The sequence below is a fragment of the Taudactylus pleione genome, unplaced genomic scaffold (genome assembly GCF_031769625.1).
Source record: "Taudactylus pleione unplaced genomic scaffold, aTauple2 ptg000051l, whole genome shotgun sequence".
In the NCBI taxonomy this organism is placed as follows: Eukaryota; Metazoa; Chordata; class Amphibia; order Anura; family Myobatrachidae; genus Taudactylus; species Taudactylus pleione.
The window spans coordinates 6,209,379-6,234,381 of NW_028284453.1; the positions used below are offsets into that span (position 1 = coordinate 6,209,379).

Consider the following 25,003-nt stretch of genomic DNA (forward strand, 5'->3'; position numbering starts at 1 on the left):
ATATGTCTGTCAAAGGATGTGTATTACTGAGCTGAAAAATAGATGTGGAATATCTGGAATGTTTGGGCCTTTTTGCAGCATCAGACCTAGACGCGATTTGTGTCTTCCGACCACTGCAAGTTGCACTTTTCTTCAGTGCACATGCCTAGTTTTTTTGCAATGCCAGGACCAAGGATAGAATGGGTAGATGGGCGTGTAGATTTGGCCACTGTACAGTAAAGGAGCGTACACACTAGACGCTATGCTCCCTGAGCGATATTGTCTAGTGTGTCCCCGGCAGGCTGTGCTGAATGACATTGAGCACACCCGCTGAACGTTATCATTAACGATATCGTTCAGCGCCGGGCTCTCTCCCCCATTCCCCAACATGCAGCAACCTGACGACATCGTCAGGTTGGCCTGCATGTTAACCCGATAAACGATAATGACGAACGACCCGCGGGAACGCGCGTCGTCGTTATCGTTCATCGTTTTTGTATTAAAAATGGACGATAAAGTGTACGACTGAACGATAACGATATCGTTATCGTTCAGTCGTCCACTTTAATCGCCCAGTGTGTACGCACCATAAGGGTGTGTTGTGGGAGTGCAGTCATGAACGGCAACTAAAATGTAATGTGAAAAGTCTCCAACTTCCGGTCTGGAGGTGAGGGAGCCGAAGCTACAGACCTTTACAGTGTGTTACTTATATATTCCCAGTGTACAGTCTTTAGGCTCTCTGCAGCAGTGTGCCATGTCAGGAGCTAGTTAAGTCTCTAACAGAGCAGTTACAGGGCGACCAAGGCTGACAGACTTGCTTTGCCAGTTTGTCAAATGACTCCATTCTCTGCTTTTTGACCTGCATCAGAGACCATCCTAAATATGTGGCTTCAACAGAGCTACAGTATGTAATCATGGTTCAGATCTGCATGATCACTGGTCCAATCACACAGTATAAAACTAGACTCAGGGTTACACTGGACAGCATACTTCCGACACTGGAATTTGACATACAAACTTTGCGTTGTAATGGTTAGCATTACTGCCTCATAGCACTGAGGTTGTGGGTTCGATTCCCTAAATGTTTGCATATTCTCCCTGTGCTTGCGTGGATTTCATACACGAACTCCGATTTCCTCCCACACTCCAAAAATATACTGGTGGGTTAATTGGCTACCAAAAAAAAAAAAAATTAACTCTCGTGTGTATGTGTGTGAGCATAAATTGTAAGCTCCACTGGGGCAGGAGAACACTGGGTTCTCTTCCCGAAAGGAGCTGCAGTTCTGTGGATGATACTTTCAACTCCAATGCATCTCCCCAATGATAGGCAAATAAAAAAAAAATATGGGTGGACTGTCTCTTTAAATGAAGCTTTTAATGCTTTAAATTTCCAAAACTCATCTTAGAGGATCATCAAAGCTCAAAAACAATATGTAGATAGAGAGACAAATCCCTTACTTTAGAGGGATCCCTTCAGATAACAAATTCTGCTTTTTTTGTAAAGGGGGGTATCCACTAGACGATAAAGTTGAACGATTGAACGATAATGACAAAATCGTTCGATAATCGTTCAAACATCGTTTGAACATCGTTTGCAAATCGTGCAGTAATTGTTTCTAACGATGTACGATGCGCGCTCCCGCTGGTCGTTTGATCGTCTCCTCCATCGACTGAACATGCAGGTCAATTTCACTTGATTGCTTACAAATCGGTTACACATCGTTTACACATCGTTTACACATCGTTCATGCTGAACGATCAAACGATGAACCACTGTCTGCCCACTATAGCTGAAAGCTCTCAATTACAGATTAAAACAACATAGTTTATTGTTAGATCTTTTGCAAATCGTTTGCAGATCTTTTGCAAATCGTTTGCAAATCTTTTGCAAATCCTTTGCAAATTGTTCAGAGTGGAAGATCATATTTCAAGGGAAACTTCAAGGGAAAATCGTTAAGAGGTTGGACAGGGATAAAATCGTCTAGTGGATGCCCCCCATAACATATAAAATCAAAGATAGTTCTAAAACAGCTGTTGGTTCAGGATTCTCAACTCATTATTTCCACACGCAGTTCTAAGTTACACCCAGCCCTTCCTCCGGTATCTGCGTAACAGCCTGGCCAGCGCTTCCAAAATAATACAACTTCCTGGTACCATCAGAAGTGTAAACAAGACTCTCTATTCAACAGGATGCAGTCACCTAATGACATGCTGCGGATATCGGCTAACATGGGCCAGACATCATTTCTGCACCAGATTTCTTTGTCATTCTCAAGTTACTGTCTATATGAATATAGTTATTAATATACAGTCTGCTGCAGAACAAAGCATAGTCCAGTGAGGAATCTTCTATTGTCAAGCTCAGTCTGACTGTAGAGCACAAGTAAATCTAGTCCAGACAATGAGGAGCACAAGGAACACAAGATTCAATTAAGAATGTCACAAAGAAATAAACAAATTAAATCCAAGTCTGGAACAGCCTCAACATATATCAATATGTACTTTTTTAATAGATAGCTGGAATTCAGCCTTGTTCTGTAAATGTCTGAGGAATGAGTTATCTGGTATTCATAAATACAGGGAGTAAAGGTATGACCTGTAACAGAGGGACTTTCATGGTGCTCTCTCACATGACAGTAAGGGCTCTATTTATTAACATTATTTTTACTAAAATAAAGTGAAAAAAGGAGAGTTATGGTAAAACTTACCTTGGTTATCTCTCTTTCATCGAAGTCCATAGGTCCCACAGGGCACCCACCCTGACGCTCCTAGCTTCTATGGGTTTTCTACTCCTGGTAACTAGTTTCCTTCTCTGTGTGAGAGTGGGATTCCTCAGTGTACCAGTCTTCCTTCTCTCCCATCCTGCCTTGGGCTTGTTAACAAAACTGAAGTGCCCTCAGGCTGTGGCCGGGGTATAGGGGGAAGGACCGGAGTTTCCTGGGATTGAAAAGCTTTGCAGTTGGTGTCCAGTCGCCCAGGTCCCACCTATACTTCGAAGAAAGACTTAGAAGAAAGAGTTAACCAAGGTAAGTTTTACCATAACTCTCCTTTTCTTTTTCAAGGTCCATAGAGCTCCACAGGAAGACATTGGGGATGTCCCAAGCAGTTGTTCAAGGGCGGGAACGCTCCTCAGCTGATAGTGGAACCCTAAACCTGAAGGAAGCATCCTGAGAGGCAAATGAATTAAAGGGATAAAACCTAAGAAAGGTGTGGACAGAAGACCAGGTGGCCACCTAGCATAGCTGTTCAGCTGAGGCGCCACGCCAAGCTGCCCACAAGGGACCCACAGAATGAGTAGAATGAGCAGAGACTATAGTCGGCACAGGAAGGCCCATCTGAGTGTAAGCCTGTGAGATAGTCATGTGAATCCATCTGGCCAGAGTCTGTTTGTTAGCTGCCCATCTCTTCTTGTGGAATCCATATAGCACAAAGAGGGAGTCTGATTTCCGGACGGAAGCACTGCGGTCCACGTAGATCTTTAGAGCACGGACCACATCCAAAGAGGCCTCATCTGCCGAGAGGTCTGGTGAATTAAAGACCAGAACCACAATTTCCTCATTCAGGTGGAAGCGAGAAACCACCTTGGCAAGGAAACCTGAGTGTGTTCGAAGAACAGCCCTGTCCTAATGAAATATTAAAAAGGGGGAGAGACATGAAGCAACCCTAAATCCGATATCGTACGGGCAGATTCTATAACCAGATGAAACAGAGTCTTCGCAGTGAGCCATTTGACATCCACTGATTCCAGGGGTTCGAATGGAGGTTCCTGAAGTGCTTGGAGCGCCACTGACAAATCCCATCAAGCCACAGGAGGGACAAAGGGAGGTTGCATTTGTAGAACACCCTGCATTAAGGAGTAAACATCCGAAAGGCAAGAATTCTAGAAACCTTAAAGACCCGAGGATCATAGTTTCTTGGAGCACACCACTGGAAATTTGTTTACCATACTCTGTGGTAAATGCTGGCTGAGGCTGGTTTACGTGCTTTTAGCATGGTCTGGACCATAGAGCTGGAAAAAGCCTTAGCCGTTAGGAGGGATGTCTCAAGAGCCAAGCCTTTAAAGACAGACGGGCTAGGTCCGGATGTAGACATGGACCCCGAGACAATATAGAGGAAGCTGAAGAGGAACATCTGTGGAGAACCTTTAAAGATTGGAGTACCAGTGACGTCTGAGCGAGGCCGTAGCTATTAACATGACTGTGCCTCCTCCTGCCTTGAAGCACTCGAGGAAGCAGGGATATTGGAGGGAAGAGATATGCTAAATGGAAGTTCTATTTCACCGACAATGCATTTATGAAGGCCGCGTCGAGGTGCATTTTTTCCTGGCTCCATAAACTGGAACTTTGTTGTTGTGTCTGGAGGCCATGAGATCCACCTCTGGAAGACTCCATTTGTCCACTAGAAGCTGAAAGACTTCTGGATGTAGAGCTCAGGCTCCTGCATGCACGTCGTGACGGCTGAGGAAATCCGCCTCCCAATTAAGAATCCCCGGGATGAACACTGCGGAGATGGCTCGGAGATTGCATTCGACCCAGGTGAGAATGTGGGACACTTCTGAGAATGCGGGACATTGCTGACTGACTTTGAGTGCCCTCTTGGTGATTGAGGTAGGCCACAGCCGTGGCATTGCCAGACTGTACTTGTACTGGCCTGTTTCTCAGAATATTCTGAGCCAGTGTGAGAGCTCTGTAGATGGCTCGAAGTTCCAGGATGTTGATTGGCAATACTGCCTTGACTAGGGACTATCAGCCCTGGAAGGAATGCTGGCCGGTTACTGGGCCCAACCCTCGAAGGCCTGCGTCCGTGGTGAGGAGAGCCCAGTCCGGGATCCAAAAGGGATGACTCTGGTTAAAATGGGAAATCTGTAGCCACCAGGCTAGGGACAGGCAAACCTCTGGGGGTGGGGGCCCATCATCTGGGATTTGAACAGATGGGGTAGGATCAGACCTGGAGAGGATCAGGTGGTGCTGGGGCCTGGAGTGAAACTGGGCGAACTCCACCATGTCGAAGGTGGACACCATTCATCCTAAGGCCTGCATTGCAGAGTGAATCGACAATCAAAGATTGGGAAGCAGTCTGCGTAGTCTGTGCTGTAGTGCTAAAGTCTTGTCTGCCATTAGGAAGATTCTCTGAACTCCAGGAGGGCTCCCAAATGTACCATCCTTTGAGAGGGTGTCAGGGAAGAATTTGCAGTTGAACAGCCAACTGTGCATTTGTAGAAAGGCAATGGTTACCTGCAGATGGCTGTGAAGAGTCTCTGGGGAGCTTACCAACAGCAAGTGATCGTCTAAGTACGAGAGCAGTCTGATCCCTTGACGACGAAGATAATCCTGCCATGATCTTGGTAAAGACCTGAGGGGCCGTTGAGATGCCAACCAGCAGAACCTGGAAAAGGAAAAGTTGGTGCAGTGTAGCAAACCGGAGATATTGTTGATGAGAAGGCGCTATAGGTACATGTAGGTAAGTGTCCTGAATGTCTAGGGATAACACAAAATCTCCAGACTCCATAGCTAGGATAATAGAACGGAAGGCTTCCATACGAAACCTGGGTACCCTGATAAACTTGTTCAGAGACTTGAGGATGAGGATAGGCTGATGAGACCCATTGGGCTTCTGAACTAAGAAAAGGGTAGAATAATAGCTCTTGCCCCGTTGTGAGGAGGGGGTCCAAATTGTTACTCCTGATTTCAGTAAGGAAGGGTTTTCTGGAGCTGCAAACCACTTCTCTTACCCAGGCATCTGACGTGGTTTGATGGCAAACGTGGGCGAATTGAAAGAAGTCGGCCTCCCACCCTGGGAGCCCCCAGGGAGAGGACCGCCCCGTCAGACTGCAGGCTTGTCCTCAGACTTGGCAGGTGGACATCTAGTAGCCCAGTCTTGTTTGGTCCTAGGCTTGGAGGCCTTGGCCGATGTCGGTTGCCATGGATAGGGTTAGGCAGTGGTGGTGAACCCTGGCTCTCAAGCTGCTGTGGGACTACACATCCCAGCATGCACTGCCAGAGTTTTGCTATTAGGGAATGCTAAAACTGTGGCAGGGCATGCTGGGATATGTAGTCCCACAGCAGCTGGAATGCCAGGGTTCGCCACCACTGGGCTAGGGGAAGGGGAGGTTAGCATTAGGCACCCCCAGGGGGAGGTTATGGTCAGGCACCCCCCCCCCCCCCCCCCGGGAGGGTTAGGTGTATGATGCGGGGACGGAGGTTAGGTTTAGACAACCCTGGGGGGAGGTTAAGGTTAGGCACCACTAAAGGGAGGGTTAGGGGGGGGTATGGATAGGGTACATTTTTACCCTGTTGGACCTCCATCTGCCGGCCTTCCGGCGTCGGTAATTCATCCGCCGGGCTTAGGTCCGGCGGTAGAACATATATAGAAAGAAAAAGTGAAGAGCTTATCCCAGATTTAGTTGATGAATCTATTAAACCATTAGTTTAATTAAAACTTTTATTAAAAGGGTCTCAATAATAATTGTAATCAAATGCACATAATTCACATATAGTGCAAAAGGCATGTATAAGTACAATCTGTATAAAAATGTACATATAAAGCAATCTTTGACTATGGAAATTAATTCAGATAAACATTGCACTGAGTCCAATGTATTGCAACAATGTAAACTTTCAATTGCAGCATAAACACACTGATAAAATGTATATGATGTTTGCAAACATGTACCCTTTGGAAGGGAATAGAGGAGTTATCCTTTTTAGCTTTGGTAACAGTGTTCCTATGTGGATAAGTGACAAGTGAAAGTTCCGATGCAGATATATTAGTATTGACACTCTGGAATAAACAGTAGTTTTAAAATGAAATCTGTGAATCCGGAAATCCAAATAACCCTGATGCATGCGGTATATTGTCTGTCTTATGTGCAGCACTTACGCGGCCACCTGGCACTCCTGGATGTCGGCTCTATCCTTTATGGTTCCCCGTAGTATTGATAGCCCTCATAGGATTCCAGAGAGGGTTTCGTCAGTAACAGCTGTCCTGGGGCAAGCGGCTGAGTGGACCAAAACAGAGGTACGATTTCCAAAGTGGACAATCAATCTGCTGACAGACAGGGTCACGGTGCAGTGTAGTTCTTGTATCCTTAACATACCGATTCCAAAATATCATAGTACGTTCAGTAGGTTTAGTAGGTAAAGGTTCATAGTCTTGCAGCATTTGCTGAAAAACCGTACAGGTATTAGCCAAAGTCTGTACTGAGGTAGACAGTAGGTCTATCCATGGGGGAGGCAAAGGATTTGCAGGGGGTACCCTGCTGTGGCCATCCCATAGGTGGAGCTACCACGGGGACTGCTACTTGGTCCACAAGTTTTGCCAGTATTTGTGAAAAGGCAGCCCAGCTTGCATTCTATGGGAGAGACACCGGGGCTGATGGACCTGAGGCTGTATAACAATTAATACAGAGACCATCCTGAAGATTGTCCTCTGTGGCTAAGCCCGCAGAGCAGGACTTACATGCTAGAAATAAAACAGAAGGCTGGTTTGGGACACAGAGGAAGAGGTACCCCCCACTCTTTTCCCACAGATTAGATACCCTGCACTTACACCCCAGTGTTACTCACAACTCTTGACAGGGATGTAGTCAGGAGAATCAGCCTTCTGTATGTGCTGCACACTAACTATAATGGAGAGATGCAGGCAAACAACAGGTTAAACAAACGGCAGCCACGCTGTTCTCACAGCCGCTGCCGCGTGAATGAGACAGGGAGCCCGCACTGTTAGGCTCCGCCTCCCTTCCTCAAGGCCAAAGGGCTCTAATATTGTTGCCACACTGCAGTGATTTCCTCCCCCTGCAAACCCCGCTGAGTAGGAGCCGCTAGCCGCGCTCAGCAGCAGGGAGATGCTAATTAATGAGCAGCGCTATAGCATTCTCTGAAGCCATCACTGGCAGCGGGGCAGGAGATGGGGGATGTGAAGGTGATGTACTCACTGCGCTCCCTGGACGGCTTCCATCTGAACAGCACTTCTTTACTTCCTGAATGCAGCTTGTAGAAGTGCTGTGTGGTGTTAAGGAGCTGTCAGTTGCTTTTTTTTTTTTTTTATAAGCACTGCTCACTCCTTCCTGTTTACCAAAGAGGTAAACCAGGGCGCCAGGTACCCGAACCCCACCTTTTGAGAGGTGGCGAAGGATACCTCAAAGAAAGGTGTAAAAGATGCTTTTAAATTAATAAAGAAAAATAATAGAAATAAACTAAGTGTCTTGCTGGGCAGATTGTGACCAGCTCCGGAGGGGCTGATGGGGCATAGAGGGGGAGGAGCTTCACACTTCTAAATTATTTAAAGTGCCAGCTCCAGGTATCCACGCCTCTATAGCCCAGCGTAAGCGCAGTGTCCCTTAGTGGATGAAAGAGAAACTAAAGTGCCCTCAGGCTGCGGGCGAGGTATAGGAGGAAGGACCGGAGCATCCTGGGATTGAAAAGCTTTGCTGTTGGGTGTCCAGTCCTCCAGGTCCCACCTACACCCAATGTCTCCCTGTGGAGTCCTATGGATCCTGAAGAAGAAAGGGTGTTTTTATACCCATTTCACATTATTTTATTTGTAAATTCTACTCCAAACCCTAATTATCAAATTTTTAGTAAGCAGATCGCATTTCCCATAAATTTAATAGGAAATGTTACTAAAAATAAAATGTGAAAAAATACCGGGGGAAGCACAGTGATGATACCACCACCTGGAGATGGCGTTATCCAGGGTTCCCCCCAATCCCCGTCTCCTGCTGTGCTCTAACAGGCAAAGCAGAGCCGGGCCCCTGTGTGGTCTAAATAGACCACAAGCTGATCACTGCAGAAAAAAACAAAAACAAAATCACTTACCTGATCCAGGGACCGGCGATCGGTGCTCCGGTGATGCCCTCCGGGGCTCCAGTCAGCTTATCTCCTGGCTCCTGCACTGGTCAGCTGCTGCATAGAAAAGATGGGAAGCAAAGGAGATGGAAGACCAGCTGACCGGAGCCCCAGAGGACATCACCAGAGCACCGATCACCGACTGAGTGGGGAGAAGTGTGCATAGGGGATTCACAGGTAGAGAGCTTTATCGCAATCTCTGTGATATTTCCTAAATTCGCAATGTGAATTTAGTCGGAAATATCACACTGCAACCGCATTTTAAATTGCTTTGTGGAAGGTGCTCAGCCATTTTCCCTTGGTAATTTGTACTGGCTCAGGTCTTGTCCCATACTACTACTGGGACTAGGCAACGGTAATAAAAAAAATAAAAAAAACACACACAAAGTGTATTAGAAGACAGTACCGATGTCCCGTAACCCTCATGAATCATTAAAGCATTAAAAGGAGGCTGATGCAAGAAGCATTTTAGGACAATCATGGAGAAACTTGAATGAGAGTAGCAGAAGGTCTGACTTTGATGTGATACACCGGCACAATCAAAGAAATTGTGCATAATACACTGCTAAAAGCTCAAACAAATCCTCCCCATACACACAGGTGGCCAAATCTATGTGATATTGAGTTGTTCATCTCTCAAATCCAGCAGCTAGGCCAAAGTAAACTTTACCACCACCTGTTAGTTGAAGATGACATTTTTTGCTAAATCATAATGCTTTTGAGGCCACATCCATAAAACACCTTACTTAAATAAAGGAAATACAAGTAAAAATAAATCCATTTCATAATCAAGAATGGCATGTCCTGTGACGGACATGCGCTAACTGACCGGGCGGCATGCCCTCCCTCTCCTTATAACAGCTCTCACTGCTGCGACGGAGACAGGACAGACCAGAAGAGGAGAACCCTGGGCTGATACTGGCGATAAGTATGACAGGTGGTGAGACATGAGCAGGCTGAGGTGATCCAGCAGCATATGCCGGGTCCACTTTACTAGTAAATAATAAAATAAATATTGAGGAGTATTTTGTCTGGCTGCTCCTTGGATGTGTCTTAATAAAGGTTATATGTTAGCTCTGTACTGTGTCTCATCATTGTGCTAGTGGAAGAAAAGGTAGATTGGTGTGAGAATAATGATCACAGCATGCCATGTCTGCCCAGTGAGGGTATGCTGAGATTTGAAGTTCCACAACAGTTGGAAAGTCACGCGTTTGCCTAAACATTACCAGTTGCCTACACACCTGTGAGATGAAGCCACATTCATAAGTATGAAGTAACCGGCATTGCACGTTTTAAATTTTAAAGTTCAGTTATCAATGAGTTGGATGTAACGGTCAACATTTTAAAAATAATAAGCAGTTCTTCCAACACACCCATGAGGAGAGTTCTGCCCGGTAGACTCCGCCGTAAGGTCCAAACAAGACCCCAAACACTATTAGGCATCCCAGACCAATTGCTACTCCTCTGTGAAGTTTTCATCCAAATCCATCCAGTGGAAGGTCCAGAACAGGCTCCCTGGGTCAAAGTTCTGCCAAGCGTACACCAATGGGAGGTCCGACCAGGACCCTAACCACCCTAAAACCTGGCCAGGATATAACTGGATCACCTCTCGTTGGTTTCATCCCAATCGATCTAGGGCTGTCCACAAACAGACCAATTCATTTTATATATAAGATATATTATATTAAGTTACAGCAGCAAGCCCTATAAGAGGGTGATTCAGTCCTCTGCGATGTGCTGCCGGACATTGCCGTGATGCCCAGCTGTGCACGTTACGGTAAGATATCTTTGCTCTTCTTCTGCGCACCTCTATGAGGCGTGAGGTACAGTACACTGTAGTGGAGCGCATTCAGGAGGCACTCCCTGACACATCACATGAAGCTGAATCACCTCCTAAGAGTGTCCGTTGTCTCCCTCCATTTAATTTATGCAGAATCCCAATAGCGCTGAGGGGGAGATATCTAAAAATATAAAATGATTGAGCTTAGAATATATATATTTTTTTTAATGTACCAATTATAAAATGTTAATCCATGGTGACAGACTCACATAACAGTACTCAGGATTCCTTGTGGTTGACTTTTAATAGCAAAATAACGTGTAATTTAAGTTGTAGGAAACCACATCCCCTATTTCTCTGGTTCCCCGATCTGACCCCACAAGAAGCTTCCTATGAGCAACTGTGCTAGCTGCCCAACAACAGCATTCAATAGGCCACACACAGGCCTAATACTACCAGGCCCAATAAGCAGCCATTCAACGTGTACATTTGTTCTTTTTGGAAACTGCGGGAAAGTGAATCATATCAGGGGGAGCAGACAAGCATTCAGCAAGTGCCTCAACCCAAGAGCTTTTAATTTACCTAGATTCAAAACACATGGCTCCAGTCAGCAGCCAGCAGGTACCAGCCCACCATCTTAGAGATTCAAGCACAGACATTACTATCCAACTCTTGGCTAGAATTGCAATCACAAGACCATACCCGACCTTAGGAAAGTGCAGCTATCCCGCCTAGGACATAGAAAAGTTTCCCCCATAAGAAGTGCCAGGGAAAACTTGCAATGTCGGCACAACTGTACATGGTTGTTATATGTGCACAGCCGCGCTACATCACGTTGAATTGAATCTGCCCCTCCCGGAGCTTTTCAATTGAGCGAACTGTTTTGTCCGACTAGAACAACTTAAGTCAGAGAATGGTTCTCTCAACTTAACCTGTGTGTTTGGTCACGAGAACCGGTATTCTCCGACTCAAGTGCCGGCCGCGAGGCTGTTAGTGACGCACTAAGCCGGAAAACAGCCTGGTGGCTAGCACTTTAGTTGGATTTCGCCTTCCCGGCGCTATTAACAGCGTGCTTAATTGAATCGCCCCCAATGACTTGGTACAAACTCTATTGAAGAACGGCAGGTTGCAATGAGCGAACCAGGGCAGGAAACATCCGAATGTGCCTAAAAAAAAAAAAAAGGAATATATGCATAGCACCTGTAAATTCTGTTAAGGTAAATGGGCCCGTGCTTCAAAATTCCTGCATTCTAAATATTCCGTATTATACATTATATATTTTGCCCAAATATAAAATACAATGAAAGGGAAAGGCTATGGATTTTCACCCTTTAACACAGTGAGCAAAAATAGTCTTGTTATCTTGTAATATTCTGCCTAGACACAATACAGAGTGTGACGTGTACATGTGAGTCTAGACTCTTACGAAATCTTTTTTTTATCAGAAAAACATATTTCTGAGTCAGCGGCATGAAAGACAACATGTTATGTATTTTATGTGCGTATCGCAGCTGCTAATTCACAGAGTTGTCACCCGCTGCACAGCCAATGCTATTTTTAGATATACCGTATTTAGAAAAATAATGAGGGATTATCTTGCTGGATTTCTCCCCTTATGCCCAACATCAACATTATTCCTCTTTCTTTTTTCTTCTATAAACTATGCATGCTGCGTTCTGCGACAACAGTAAATTCAATGTTTACATAATAAGTGGATATGCAGACGGGGACTGTCCTGGCCTTTCACACCAAAAACATTATCCTCCTGCAATTTATCAGTTAGACTTCTTGACAATCATCAAAACTGGAACAGTGTGTGATAATGAGTCACAACCGTTGCAGGCGACGCTTTATAAACACTGCAACAGAAGTAGTTTACGGATTCCTCAAGGCTTGTCCTCTGGGCCAATTCGAGAGTGTTGGAGCGGCCACTCAATGCCCATCCTATACATCCACCACGATCAAAAAGACAATGGCTGGGGTTTACGAAATTAAAAATGCGGTAAAAACCCTGTTTTAAGTGTTTTTACCGCATTTTCATATGTACTAAGGCCCGGCCTCACGATTTTCGATGCGGAGGGTAACGCCTATAGAAGCCTATGGGCGTCTTACCGCATCCCACTCCCCGACACCGCCTCGCAGTTGCCCAGCACATCTCCTGGTCAGCCCTCCTTACCTCAGCCTCCTGCGGGCTCCTCCTGGGTCCCCCGCCTCTTTTGGAGCATACACACGGTCAGATTTTTCTTCAGATCTGAACAATAACGATTTAAAAAATCGTTCAATCGTTCATATCTGAAGGAAAATCTGACATATCTGTCAGATCTGTCAGATGAACGATTTGAACGATGCGCGCTCCCGATGGTCAGATAACGATATCCGACATCTGATGTGTTTGCAGTCAGACTTGGACGATTCCATTCATTTTAATGCAGTCAAAAATTGTTCAAATATTTGGTAAAAGATAAATCCACCTCTGATTTAACATGGGGGGTAAATCCCACAAATGAAATCTCCCCCAAATAGACGCAGAAGCATGTAGATCTAGGTCTCATTTCACGAGTATATTGTTAAAACAAGCAATTCAAATAACTACAGTGGATTTATAGCTAAAATGCCCATTTTACATGTAAAGTAACAAGCATCTTTTTATATGACACCATTTTGGAGGGAATACAAACTAGGGCAGAGGCCAGGATACATTTCTGAAGAATCCTGCATGGGAGACACTGGTTCACTGTAAAGCTGTGTACACACTATACAATGTATTGTACTATACATCGCCATTGTGGATCGGAACGATATATTGTACACATTGTATAGTGTGTAAGCTCAATCCAACTTTCATTACGATCGTTTATCGCACTGTCCCATCTGCATAGGAGATGGGTTGATGCAAGGAATGACGCGGTATAGTTACATGCAGACCGCAATATATGCAATGCAAGAATATCTAGACTATACTTGCCAACCTTATGGCTGCTTCCTCCGGGAGAAGGCAGCCAGGTCGGCACTGCGGGAGGCTGGACTCGGCGGAGGCAGGCGGGGCGGAGCTCGGCAGAGGTGGGCGGGTCTAATGGGCATCATTTTAAACACCCCCCCATCCCCCCTGCTATGCAATGCGGAGATTACCGGCATTCTGGAGCAGGAGGTGGGGCTACGATGACGTGATGCATCGCGTCTTAGGCCGCCTGTGCGCGGCTGGGTGGCCCCAAACCCGAGAGACTTGAACACTTTTCCGGGTGGCCGAGAGCGCCACACTATTTCCAGGAGCCTCCCAGCCATTCCGGGATGGTAGGCAAGTATGATCTAGGTAGCAACAATAAATTGATATTTTAAACGGATTAGATCAAAAATAGTAATACAAACTGAATAAAAGATATTAGAGTTACACAGTGAAATTGTAATAATCCTACTGTCAGGGCTCAGCCGGGGATCGGCTCCCGCTTACCGCGCCGCCGGCTTCCCCTGTCATCCTAGGTGGTCGGGCAGCGGGTGCGGCGGCGGGGGAGAAGCTGAGCATTCTACCCACATGCAGTGGCTTCCTGGTGGGCTGGTGTCTGGCATCGCAATTCCGGACATGGGCGCCGCCATGACAGTCGGCCCATGTGACAGTATCTTCTTCCCAGGAGAGGTGAGTGATCAGCTGACGCTGTGCATCTACCAAAGGGTTCCCCTGGGTATATAACTGTTTCACAGGTTACAGGAAGTTGCCTGAACAATGGTTGTCTCCTAGCGTGCCTTAGTGAGTTCCCGGTCCAGGTTCCTAACCTTCCTTACAGCAGCAGTGTTACCATTTCTACCTGTGTGCCTCCCGTCTCTGGTGAATATCCGTGCAGCAGTGTATACCATCTCTACCTGTGTGCCTCCCGTCTCTGGTGAATATCCGTGCAGCAGTGTACACCATCTCTACCTGTGTGCCTCCCGTCTCTAGTGAATATCCATGCAGCAGTGTACACCATCCCTACCTGTGTGCCTCCCGTCTCTAGTGAATATCCGTTCAGCAGTGTACACCATCCCTACCTGTGTGCCTCCCGTCTCTGGTGAATATCCGTGCAGCAGTGTACACCATCTCTACCTGTGTGCCTCCCGTCTCTGGTGAATATCCGTGCAGCAGTGTACACCATCCCTACCTGTGTGCCTCCCGTCTCTGGTGAATATCCGTGCAGCAGTGTACACCATCCCTACCTGTGTGCCTCCCGTCTCTGGTGAATATCCGTTCAGCAGTGTACACCATCCCTACCTGTGTGCCTCCCGTCTCTGGTGAATATCCGTGCAGCAGTGTACACCATCTCTACCTGTGTGCCTCCCGTCTCTGGTGAATATCCGTGCAGCAGTGTACACTATCCCTACCTGTGTGCCTCCCGTCTCTAGTGAATATCCGTGCAGCAGTGTACACCATCCCTACCTGTGTGCCTCCCGTCTCTGGTGAATATCCGTTCAGCAGTGTACACCATCTCTACCTGTGTGCCTCCCGTCTCTGGTGAATATCCGTGCAGCAGTGTACACCATCCCTACCTGTGTGCCTCCCGTCTCTGGTGAATATCCGTGCAGCAGTGTACACCATCCCTACCTGTGTGCCTCCCGTTTCTGGTGAATATCCGTGCAGCAGTGTACACCATCCCTACCTTTGTGCCTCCCGTCTCTGGTGAATATCCGTGCAGCAGTGTACACCATCCCTACCTGTGTGCCTCCCGTCTCTGGTGAATATCCGTGCAGCAGTGTACACCATCCCTACCTGTGTGCCTTCTATCTCTGGTGATTTCTCAAGTAACCGTGAGTCTCTCTCCACTTGAATTTCTTATTGATATCTGATCTACGTGTCAAGGTATAGTTACTGTACGGTTAGGGTATTGCTAGTGCCTATCCAGGCATATCCTCTCTGGGCCACGGGTGTTGTGTCTCTATCCCTGCAGGGCTTGGGTACCTGGTCAAAGGACCGCGACCTGCTCACGGGGTGCAGCTAAGCCCAAATCCCAATTGGAGGGGTCACTGGCGAACACAATCCTGTGGGTTAGATTCCGCACCTTTGACCAGGTCTCGCCAACACTCAAGACCTGTGGATGAGGAGAACATATATCCAGGCCCCTCGTCTCCGCTTCCTCCCACAACCTAGGCCCACCACGTCTCCTACTCCAGTCTCAGACGTGACATCTACATTACACACATGCTCTGCAGAGATAGTTATGATCGGTTATATCACATTTGTGTTGTATGAAGATAACAAATCATACATTTCTTTACTCACAGGAGATGTACTAAGCTCTGGGAAGAGATAAAGTGGAGAGTGATAAACCAGCAGCCAATCAGCTCCCAACTGTCATGTCACAGGCTGTGTTTAAGAAATGACAGTTGGGAGCTGATTGGCTGCTGGTTTATCACTCTCCACTTTATCACTTCTCAGAGCTTAGTTCATTTGGCCCAATCTGATTAAAAAGCAATCTGGCTGTGACATGTGTGCATTAATTGTATAATGATGTGATCGAACAAAAATGCAATTGTTAGGAAACAAGGAAAACTGTTGGGTGTGGCCAGCTGCAGGCAATCTGTGTGCAGGCGCCTGCCCTCCATTTTGAATGAATACAGGGTGAGTGTTACTTAATTGACAACCATCCGTTTTCAGTCAACGCATTTAAACTGTTATCGTCTACAAAAAAAAATAAAAAAAATAGTATTTGCCCTGACTCTGATAGTACAGATCGCCCTCCTTACTTGCCACCACCAGGTATATGTTCTGCAAAAAGGTGCATTGATTAACTTTTTATTCATAGGATTATGTCACTCATTTTATGGCCAAATCCACCGTAATGACATATCGGACCTGTGCTCTATGCAGGCATTATAAGGAAAACACACACTTCATAATTATTCAATTCATTTAAACACATTTCATTGTATGAACTCGTGTGGTATGAAAAGTCAACATTTGGAATACCGACAGTCAGATTGTCGACATTAGATCGACAAGCATTATGTTGAACATTAAAAAATTTCAACATGTTCAGAATATCGACATTTAACATGTCCACATCAGTATGTCGGCATACAGTGTTTTGCTTATTTTACCAAAACCCTAAACTTAACCCCAACTCTACCAAAAACTCCAACCAAAAATACTGTATTCTGACATTCTGGTGTCGACATGTTAAAAGTCGGCATTTTTTAATGTCAACATATTGCTTTTTTTCTGAAGTCCACGTTGACATTCTGACCAAGTGAAATGAAAAACCCTAGGCTACTTAAAGTAGAATGCCCTCACTAAAAGAGACACATCCACTAGACGATTAATTTGAGCGATTGAACGATAACGATATCGTTAATCGTTCAATAATCATTTGCACATTGTTAAAAAAAAAATGTCTAACACGACCAGCGATGCGCGCTCCCGCTGGTCGTTTAGCCATCTATCATCGGGCAAATATGTTGTACAATCTGACGATAACGTCAGGTTGAACATGGTAGGGGATGATTGATGAGCCTACACTGACGACTGCTCGTTCACTGTAGGTCCATCACAGACTGACAAACAACTGCAGTCGTTTTCATGTGTTTTAGTGGATGTGTGCGTGAAGAGTACACATGATTGAAATGCATACGACTCCGCAATGCACGCCCATTTCAGAGAATGGGCAGTGCGAATTCACGCAAGATGCTCTCCGGAAATGCGTCTATGTTCAACTCAACTGTGTCAGTTCTCCTATATTTACCAATACTGCCACTTACAATCACTTTGCATTAAGAGAAATGCAAGTCAAGAATCTAATGATCCTTTATAAGACATCCCCCTACTCAGTACCCTGTCCTCGCAGTGACTGTAGGAGAAGGGAGCCTGACAATTATATATGTGTGAATATCACTCTCATCCTTATTAACTTGTGTAACAGTGCTTCTCGCAGTGACTATAGGAGAAGGGAGCCTAGCAAATATGTATGTATATCACTCATCTTTATTTACTTGTACAACTACGTGGGCATTTAAATTGCCCGGCGGGTTACCCGTACACACCATTAGAAGACCGATATAGCTTTTACACAAATCGGCCATCCACTGAGCTGCACAGCAGATCGGATAGCTCTGTGAACATTGTTCACAGACATGTCCGCTGTACACACCGGGCGATGTACTATAGATCGCACGCTCAATGGAACGGGCTATATATCAGTGTGTACCCAGCTTAACTGTCATGTTATAGGCTGTGTTTGAAAAATGACAGAAGCTTGGTTGGTACTCTCTCTCTCTGCACTTTATTGCTCTCCAAAGCTTAGTACCTCTGCTCCTGTAGGAGAAGGAATCTGGTCATTATGTATGTATGTATGTATGAAGAATATTCATGACTGTAGGACACAAAGCTAACTGATCATTTATATAATATACTCACTCCTTATTATCCTGTGTAAAAGTTCTCTTTAAAGTGACTATAGGAGAAGGAGACTGGTAATTATATATGTATGACTAACATTCCCTTCCTTATTACATAGCAGTGCTCCTCATAGTGACTGCAGGACTACATGCTAAATGATTATTGTTGTTTATTTTGTAAGGTACCACAAAGTCATATACACAAAGCAACAGTAAAACTATTTTTGTTGCAAATCAAAATTCGATTGATGTGTATTTTTTGTGTAGTTTTATTTTCTGGATATAATAATATTTTATATATTTAAGATTATTCAAATAATTTTTGTGTGTGCTAATATTTGTGTTGCATTCTCTATCAAAATTATAAATAAAGAGATTATAGAAAAAAAAACAACACATGAAACATCACAGTGCAGGGAATAAAGGAGCGTACACACTAGATGATATGCTCCCTGAGCGATATCGTCTAGTGTGTCCCCGGCAGGGTATGCTCATTATCGTTCATGACATTGAGCACACCCGCTGAACGATATCGTTCAGTGCCGGGCTCACTCCCCCATTACCCAACATGCAGCAACCTGACGATATCATCAGGTTGGCCTGCATGTTTACCCGATGAACGATAATGACGAACGACCCGTGGGAACACGCAGAGTCATTATTGTTCATTGTTTTGGTGTTAAAAATGGACGATAAAGTGGACGACTGAACGATAACGATATCATTCAGTCGTCCACTTTAATCGCCCAGTGTGTAAGCACCATAAGTGATCGGAGCTATTCAATTGTCTGCATCGCGCCTGGCACCAAAGTCAGGAGATGCAGTTCACCGCACCTAATGACAGGGGTGTAGTCATGTTAAATGGCATTCTCCATCTTAAATGCCAGGAGAGATGCGGTTAGTGCACTCAGGAGGGTGCGAGCAGGAATCCTCTAGACGCAGGTTTACAGTACGACCAATTGAATAGCTCCAAGCACTCATTCCCAGCTCTATTCAGCATTGCATTTAACTGAAGACCCTCCCCAATGAGCCTGTACCCAACGAAGAGCAAATACACATATTCAGAGCATCTGAAAGGGACTAGGAGATAATAGACAAGAGCACTAAAAGCAAGGATAGTGCTGGGGAGGAACAGAAGGGTGGAGGGCCCTGCCTGTAAGAACTTACATGCTAAAGGAAAGGGAGAACATTTGGAGGATAGACTGGGGAGAAGGTAAGGGCTGGGAGGGGGGGGAAGAGAGGGTATTTAGGAGGAAGGGTGGTAGGCTTTGATTAAGAGGTGAACTTTGAGTAAACATTTGAAGCTGGTGAGAATGAGACATGACGAGGGAGTGAGTTCCAATGGAGGAGGGTAGAACGGGAAAAAGCTGGGAAGCAAGTCGGTGAAGAAGTAACCAGAGTGGAGTGAAGATGGTGGTCTGAGGAAGAGAGGAGGGTTAATCCTTTATTATATAACATCCCCCTCATTACCTCGCTTAACAGTGCTCCTCAAAGTGACTTTTCAAAATCTTCTACATATTAGAGGTTCAATAAAAAAAAAGTCATATGTATATGTACCTTTAAATTATTGATTGCATTAGTTGTGTATAGTAAACTGTAGTTCATCATTATAATATCACATATTAATCAAGAATACGTACCCTCAAAACAATCTTCCCTTAATCCATATTGATTTTTTTTTTTTTTTTCTAAATCAAAAGCAAGTGGAGAACGTTGAATCCCTCTAGGCAGACAGAAGTGCGAGCTGCTTGTCTGTACGAAGCATATTTATAATTGCATGGGGTTATTTCGGAATACATATTACAACAGGGGTCGACAATTTTTTGCTAAATCTAGGAGCCATCTTAAAAGTTTAGGAGCCAGACCATCGTCCATTACCAAAATATATGAAAGCTTCTATAGACCACCAAACATGCCCTTTCAGTGCCCCTCAACCTAGTAGTAAGCCCCCTGTATTAGTGCCCCCAGTAGTAAGCCCCTTGAAATTCTGCCCCCTGTAGTAAGCCCTTTGAAATAGTGCCCCCAGTCGTAAGCCCCCTGTATTAGTGTCCCCAGTAGTAAGCCCCTTGAAATAGTACCCCCAGTAGTAAGCCCCTTGAAATAGTGCCCCCAGTAGTAAGCCCCTGTAACAGTGCCCCCAGTAGTAAGCCCCTGTAACAGTGCCCCCTGTAGTAAGCCCCCTGTAACAGTGCCCCCTGTAGTAAGCCCCCTGTATTAGTGCCCCCAGTAGTAAGCCCCTTGAAATAGTGCCCCCAGTACTAAGCCCCCTCTAATAGTGCCCCAGTATTAAACCCCCTCTAATAGTGCCCCCAGTACTAAGCCCCCTCTAATAGTGCCCCCAGTACTAAGCCCCCTCTAAGTGTGCCGCACACACACACAACAAAAAAAACAGAATACTTACCTTAGGCCATGATCCTGCGTCCGCTGCCATCTGCCGCTCTTCGAAAGTATGGGAGAGACGTCATGACGTCTCTCCCATAATGACCGTGGGGCGAGCCGTACGCCGGAGTGCCGCTGCAGGGAGTTGGGTGTCCACCGGTAACAATTCAGCGGGCACCCGGCAGGAGATTCTCTGTGGCGGTGGCGGTGGTGTGGAAATCCCGGTCGCCAGGACTAAAATCTTAGTCGCCATGGCGACCAGGATTTGTCGAGCCCTGTATTACAACATATAAAATAAACACCTGTTATTGTGTAAGATCGGAGGGAATATTCTTTGCAGCGTGACCGGTTAACACATCATTTATTAACTTGTCTTAAACTGGGCATACACGCTGCAATTATCCGGGCGACCCGCCTGATATCTGCGGATTGCTGCGATACTTGTAGAGTGTGTGCGGGCGACAGAGGGTTAAATATCGCTCGGTCGGCATCCAGGATCGACCAGCATGCCCGTCCAACAGGATAAGTTTGAGTTAAAATGTCGTCCGCATAGGGCAGTGTATGCCCAGCCACGGCCGACAGACAGACATTTCCTGTGTTCCTTCCCATGGAAGGAACAGGAAAATGTCTCCTCCCCCGGGGGCGGAGCGCAGATGTCTGGGCTAATACACTGATATCTCACGGTGTATGCCGCTGAACTATACGGGCTGACAGGCTGCCATCAAGTTACTGCCATCCAAAATGTTTTATATAGTTTATGTATCTCACTTTTTCTGGAGCAAAGCAAAAGGTATTTTCATATTTCAAACAAACAAAATGAAAAAGTATTATTGATTAAGCAGGCATTCTGCAATTTTCAGGATAATATGTCCACTGGGAGCCAGTGTCCTATATGCTAAGGAAGCAATACAGAACAATGCGCCAATACGACCGTGCATTGTACTGTTAGAGAAGGAGGGATTCTCATCTGTGACACAGTGCTAGTGAATAAAATAGTGGAACCATGCAATGAACTCTGTTTCAGGGAAAGCTCATCAAACACGGTGTTATGTCACCTATGGCTAATAATAAACGTGTCTGTTTTATAAATAGCCCAGGCACTTATAAACCCCACATTTCAGGGTATGCTGTGATCAGTTTATATTCCAGTTCACAATACTAAACAGCACTAAAGGCTATGTTGTAGGGTGTACTGCTGATAATAATAATGTTATAATAACGACAATAGATCAGTATTGATAGTTGGTAATGCACAAGAGATTTGTAAAGAGTAAAGCTGCGTGCACACCTGCAGATCGACCGATCTGCCGATATATTTGCAGATGATGGTTTTTCATACACACTAAACAACCATCACTGCCATCTAGCCAGGGGACCCGCTGGCCGGGGGGGTCGCGTTGTGCCCTCCTCCCCAGCGTTCTCTTCTGACCGCCTGTACACATGGCACGATGTGCAGATATATCTGACATCAGCTGTGCTACACAGTCGACGCGATATGTCTATGAATTACGACTTTCACAGACATTGTCTGTACACACTGGACCAACGCACACACGTTATATCGGCTGTTCAATTGAACGGCCGATATGTTGCCCAGTGTGTACTTAGCATAAGTTGTGGAACACCCACTAACAGATTTGTTGTAAAAACCATGAAATTTCAGTAAATGTACCTTTAATAACACCGGTTTACATACATGCATTCAGGATTCGATTTAACATCACTTGTTCTTTAAAATTGTGGCTAAATGCACAACACACGTGAAATGAAGAGAAATAAACTAGGGATGTGCGGGCTCGGATCAGTTTGAATTTTCCCGCCAAAAGATCGGGTCTCAGAAAGAGTGAAAACGTCATCATTCATGGACAAACATCATTCCTGGACAAAAGTCCATGAAAGATGATGTTTGTCCATGAAAGATGACGTTTTGCCTCTTTCTGAGACTCGATTTTTAGCGGGAAAAATACAAATTTGGCGGGAAAATTCGAACTAATCCGAGCCTGCACATCCCTATAATAATTTACCAAAATTTATTTCCAATTTGAGGTACGTTAGGACGTGCTAAAGTGACTGTGGGGAGATTTCTAGTGGCTGTGGGGAAACTTTAGGTGCCATGGGAAGTGTGCCTCCTGCAGGGTAAATCTAACCTCTGTACAGTACAAACACGTGGGACAGATAAAATTAGTCGCCTGGTGCCATCACCAGATTGCGACGCTAATTACGATTCTATTTACACCTCTGAAGGGTGTGATCAGAATCTGCCTCCTGAAGAGAATGCGTGGAAGCTGTTGGGACCCATCCCGGTGGGAACTGTGATTTGTAAAGAAAACCTTGTGGCACATTAGACACTCAGGGCCTAATGCAGAGATGAACGTGCGCCTATTCATGGAGCATATCTTGTATGGGTTATGCATTGCACATGCACCGAAACCAAGCATATGTACGTACCTGTGCCTAAAGGGGCATAACCTGACCAGAGTATAGGCTGGTGCAACTGCAAACTTGTGATGATGAGGACTATCAAACTAAGCGTCAGGTAGGGGCAGGTGTAACTCTGCATATCTGCAATATACGCGTTTAATTCCATGCAAGTAATAAGGGAGCAATTATTAATTTAAGGTCAATTTACATTCAATTGTTCATCAGGCCCCAAAGTGTCTCAGTCTGCAATATTCTCCATTACAAGATTGTGTAATCCAGCCAGTTCAAAGCAGAACGGAAAAACGTACAGTAAGGCAGAATTCATTTACCAGTAATTCAGAAGGTAAAATATTCAGTAAATAGATAATGGCAGTATAATACATTGCTTACTGTTACTTATAAACAGTGCTTAAAGTGGTCCTAGAGACGTGGTGGAACAAGCACCCCCCCCCCGTCCTCTGCACTCTTTCAATAAATGGACAGCGCGTGGTCCCAGTTTCAAATTACACCACACAGTAGTGCAATTTTATTCACATTACACCGCACAGTGCCCCTGACTCAAATTACACCACATAGTAGTGTCCCATATTCATGTTATGACTGAATTGCCCCTTTTACACAATGCCCACAGTAGCAGTGCCCCTAATACACATAATGGGGGTCATTCAGACCCGCTCGCCAGCAAATTTCGCTCGCTAGCGGGCCGATGTTGTGATACTGTGCATGCGCACGACGGAGGGAGCTCCGTCGTGCGCATGCACGAGACCCGACGAGCGACGAGAAATACGTCGCTCGGGGTCTCGCACCAAAGGGGGCGTCCTGTCGATGGTGACTGACAGCACGCCCCCTTTGGTGGGCGTGGCGGCCAGACGGAGGCGTCTGAGTCCGGCCCCACTGACATCAGTAATGATGTCAGTGGGAGTGACTTTGGCTCTGATAGAGCCGAAATCACTCCTGGGCTTGCGGCAGCGTGACCCTACCGCAGGGTCTCGTCGCAAGCCCGATGGTCGCGATGGTCAAAGACCATCGCGACCATCATCATGGACGCTCGCTATAGCTGTGGGTGGTCACCCACAGCTATACGAGCGTCCAGGAGGACGCTCCATTTTCATGGAGGAGGGCCCTGATTCAGAGCGAGCGCTCTGGTCAGAGCGTCCGGCTCTGAATCAGGCCCAATGCCCACAGTAGTAGTGCCCCTTACACATAATGCGCACAGCAATAGTGCCCCTTATGCAATTCCCACTGTGGTGGTGTCCCTTATGCAGTGCCACCAGTAGTGGTGCCCCTTATGCAATGACGTCTCTCCCATACTGCCCACTGCAGGAGGTGGAAGCCGGAGCTCAGCTGTGAAGTCCAGCCTCCCGCTGCCGCTGTGGGGAAGGAGCCGCCCGCTGGTAACAAAATCTCAGCGGGCGGCCGGCAAATGGAGCTTCCCTGTGGCACGGGGAGACTGTCCGGGTGGGTTGGAGAAGTTCCGCCTCCAGGTTCCGGACCACTTTAACCCCTGATTCTAACTAATATTTGCCTACTTGCCAACAGTCCCCAGTTTCCAGGGAAAGTCTCAAATTCTGGAAGTGAAATGGGATTAAGGGGTCTATGTACTAAGCAGTGATAAGTGACAGAGTGAAAAGTGATAAGTCTGTGATAAGTGCCAGCCAATCAGCTCCCAACTGTCATTTTTCAAACACAGCCTGTGAGATGACAGTTGGGAGCTGATTGGCTGGCACATCACTTTTTACTGCTTAGTACATAGACCCCTAAATATGCATGTTTTGGGCAGATGGGGCATCATTTATCCTGAATTTCCAATCTTTAGCAAAAAGTGGAATTCAGCAGCTTCAATTAAGCAAGTGAACAAATATGCATCTTATGAGTGATCCCCAGGCATGACACACTGAAACCTAGCTATATATTTCACTGGCAAACAATTTACATACAATCAAACCATATTAATCAAATTACAGATCTAAACATAATGTTGATTCAACCAATTAGCACCCACTAAATATTATATTCAAATACGGAACTGAATCATGGTTGGTGCAATTATTCTCTTAACAAAATGACTTCCAACTATATACCCAATAACTCTACTGACCCCCGTATATAATACTAGATGCACCAGAGGTCTTCAACCTTGGCCCTCCAGCTGCTGTGGAACTACACATCCCAGCATGCACTGCCATAGCTTTAGAATGCTGTTATATCAAAAAGGTGGCAGTGCATGCTGGGATGTGTAGTT

At 45.7% G+C, this 25,003-nt stretch overlaps 1 protein-coding gene across 2 annotated transcripts in view; it reads right to left on the reverse strand.

Annotated features, from left to right (window-relative positions):
• Nucleotides 1-25,003, reverse strand: part of PRR12 (proline rich 12) — a 110,545-nt gene that overhangs the window by 47,159 nt on the left and 38,383 nt on the right. The window contains exon 1 of one of the 2 annotated variants that reach the window (XM_088462591.1): nucleotides 2,688-2,752. The exons of the other annotated variant lie outside the window; for it this stretch is intronic. The gene's annotated coding sequence lies outside the window, so the exon portion shown is untranslated. Of the gene's footprint in view, nucleotides 1-2,687; nucleotides 2,753-25,003 lie in introns of those variants that run through there. 2 annotated transcript variants of the gene reach the window in all.